At 41.7% G+C, this 3,878-nt stretch overlaps 1 pseudogene; it reads left to right on the forward strand.

Annotated features, from left to right (window-relative positions):
- The first annotated feature begins 200 nt into the window (after positions 1-200).
- Positions 201-710, forward strand: LOC108730024 (uncharacterized; annotated as a pseudogene).
- Positions 711-3,878: the final 3,168 nt, after the last annotated feature.

Below are 3,878 nucleotides of genomic sequence, written 5' to 3' on the forward strand. Positions count from 1 at the left end.
CGAGCGTCATCGTATCCACATTATAATACGGTGCTGAATCTCACGGGTATCGAGTTTCCGATGACGTTAAAGGACATTCAAAAATTCAAACGATTGAACGCGATGTCGATCAACGTGTATGGCATCGAAAATAAGCAGATCTTTCCTCTACAGCTCACAGGCGATAAAAAGGAGAAATGCTCACATGCTCACACGTCAACATGCTGTATCTCAAAGATCCACGCGACGACAGTCTCGGCCACTTTGCGTGGATAAAAAATCTATCCCGTCTCGCGAGCTCGCAACTCGACAGAAAAAAGAACAAGAAATTTTTCTGCGATCGGTAAGTATACATAAAAAAAATTATAATTATCCTTTATACTAATAAATGATAATAATAATTTTTATACGTTTTTTCCAGATGCTTGCACTACTTCAGTACGAGCGAAAAATTGGAGTTACACGCAATGGACTGCGGAAAAAATGAACGATTGCGCCATCAGACTGCCGAACGAGGACGACAAATGGCTCGAATTCGGCAACCACTGCAGTAAGGAGCGCATTCCATTCATCGTCTACGCTGACTTAGAGTGTGTTCTACGCAAGATGGAACCCAACAGGTAAGATGCGTCGTCATATACATATCAACAGCACGAGGTATGTAGTATAGCTACTACGTACGTTGCTCGTACGACGACGCGGTATCGTCATATCGGTTCCGTCGCGATTAAGACTGTATAGCGTAGTTCGCGCATCAACTTCAAGATTTGGCGCATCGCGTGAAAAATATTGTATCCGCCAACGTGCCTATGGAAACGTTGTCTAAGCAGCAATGGGAGGCGTACCGTAGCGCGACGCATTGCCACGTATGTGAAAAATCATTCGCGCCGAACGACACGCGGGTCCGCGATCATTGCCACTTAACCGGTAGATACCGTGATCCAGCCCATTCAAACTGTAATTTAAATTATAAAAATTCATTATATATTCCGGTCGTTTTTCATAATTTATCGGGCTACGACGCACACCTTATAATTAAGGAAATTGCTACTGCATACAACGGACAAGTAGATGTACTTCCAATAACCAAAGAAAAATACATTTCCTTCACATGTCGATAGCACTAAAAACAAAAATGAAAATAATTTTCAGAAAAATTGTATAAAAATACGTTTTATAGATTCTTACAAATTTTTAAGTGCAAGCCTCGATAAATTGGCGTCGTATCTCGATAAGGGTAAATTAAAAATCGTACGTTCCAAATTTTCAACACTATCAGACGAAGGATTTGAACTATTCACGCGAAAAGGCGTATTTCCGTACGAGTACATTGACTGCGTCGAAAAATTGCAGGACACGCGCTTACCACCTCGCGAATCATTTTACAGTTCCTTGATGGGCGATACCGTATCCGAGAGCGATTACGCTCACCCCGCGAACATCTGGTAGCGATTCTCCATCCAAACGCTTGGTGAGTACAGCGATCTGTACTTGAAAACCGATATCTTGTTGTTGGCCGATATTTTCGAAAATTTTCGCGAAAGTTGTGTAGAGAGTTATGGTCTTGATCCTGCACATTACTATACATTGCCCGGTTTCACATGGGACGCCATGCTAAAACATACACATGTAAAATTTGAACTTCTCATCGACATAGATATGGTTCTGTTCATTGAGCGCGGTATATGCGGCGGCCTCAGTCAATGTTCAGGTAGATACGCGCAGGCCAATAACAAGTATATGCGTTCGTACGACCATCGAAATCGTCGTCATACTTAATGTACTACGACGTGAACAATCTGTACGGATGGGCGATATGTCAACCATTGCTATACGCCGAATTTCAATGGGTCAAAGACGCTGCTAACTCTGACGCGAGCGCGATCGCTCCGGATTCGCCCACCGGTTACATTCTCGAGGTCGATCTCGAGTATCCGCAGCATCTTCATGACGCTCATGCAGACCTACCATTCTGTCCTACGCGCGATAAGCCGCCCGGTAAGCGCGAGAATAAACTTCTAGCGACGCTATACGATAAGCAGCGTTACGTCATCCACTACCGCAACCTGCAGCAATGTACTCGTCACGGTCTTCGCGTAACAAAGATTCATCGAGTATTACAATTTGCTCAATCTCCATGGCTTCGCGAGTACATTTAACTCAATACCAATTTCAGAACTCGTGCGAAAAACGATTTCGAAAAAAATTTGTATAAATTAATGAAAAACGCGATTTTCGGCAAAACCATGGAAAATGTGCGCAATCACGTCAACGTAAAATTATTAACGAAATGGGACGGGCGGTACGGCACGGAGGCAATGATCGCGAAACAGAATTTCCACAGCCGTAGCGTCTTTGCGGAAAATTTAATCGCCGTCGAACTGCGCAAACTCGAGGTGAAGTTCAACAAGCCGATTTATGTAGGTATTTATATACTGGACATATCAAAAGTCTGCTTGTACGAATTTCACCACGAGTACATGTTACTGCTGTATAACGACAAATGTAAAATTACGTACACTCACACAGACAGTTTGATTTATCACAGAATGCGACGATATTTACGAGACGATGGAACGCGATATCGCTAGATTCGACACGAGCGATTATCCGGCAATGTGTATGCCTCTCGCGAACCAAATACTACCGGGACTAATGAAGGACGAAAACAACGGCACGATAATGACCGAATTCGTTGGACTCAGAGCGAAGATGTATGCTTTGCGTGTAGATGGAAAGAAGGACACCAAAAAAGCAAAGGGTGTAAAGAATAACGTCGTAGCGCGAACGATAACGTTCGACGATTACACGTGGTGTTTGAACGAAGAGATCGAAATGACTCGTCGCGTCAATAGTTTAGATCGTGTATACGATCTAAACTGCACGAGGTGTACACGATATTCGAATGGAAAATCGCTCTGAGTCCATACGACGACAAATGATACGTCGTACCGGACTCGACGGAGACGTTACCGTGGGGGCATTGGCGGATACCTTTGTAATATTATGTACGTATCATATGTATTAGTATTATAGTTCATGCATTACTACAATCTTAAGTTATACCTCATGTAACGCGTATGTTTTTACATTTATATATGTATTATGTTTTTTATGTATTATTATTTCTTATGTATTACTATTATTATATTTTACTATTTCTTATATATTATCTTAACTTGCATGTATCATATATGTTTTTTGTATTTTTCTTTTTATATTTTCATACAATGTATTTTTAATATTTCATCTTTGTACATTTATATACGTATTATATATGTATTACTATCATTAAATCATATATTTGCGTACTTAAAAAAAGATGGAAGATGGTTAATAAAAATGTTTTATACGTTTATATACTTATTGATATATTTGTTATATGTATACAAAGTATGTGAATTAAAATTTTTTCAAACGACATTGTTTTTGTGTATCCACGAATTGTGCGATCCATCGAATCCCAACCACTTGACGTACACCTTGTCTCCTTTCCTGCGCAGTACTTTCTCCACAGATACACGTCCAGATGAATAGCATCAACGATGCAACTCGTGCTCGTAGAACGCTCCAGCGACGGATTTTTCGCGATAGTCCTCGAGAAGATAGCTTACGGGATTGGTACGCTGCACTTTAACGATCATAAACACCTCGGTAGTCCAATTCAGCGTATAATCCTTCTCAAAAATCGTCTTGTACTTGCTCACGCGTACCGAATCGCTCACTATGAATTTCGCTGGACCCGCGATTTTTATCGCGCTGTACACCGTGTCCAAGAGTCTTTGGGCGATCGCGGGAGTCACGTTGGCGGGTCGCATACCGATAGTGCGATGCTTGCGCGCGTTGTAATTTGACACGAGACGCGACAGCTCGTCGACCCACTTGTAATTGCCGTTGAG

Source organism: Mycetomoellerius zeteki, unplaced genomic scaffold, assembly GCF_001594055.1.
Source record: "Mycetomoellerius zeteki isolate Tzet28-1 unplaced genomic scaffold, Tzet1.0 scaffold825, whole genome shotgun sequence".
In the NCBI taxonomy this organism is placed as follows: domain Eukaryota; kingdom Metazoa; phylum Arthropoda; class Insecta; order Hymenoptera; family Formicidae; genus Mycetomoellerius; species Mycetomoellerius zeteki.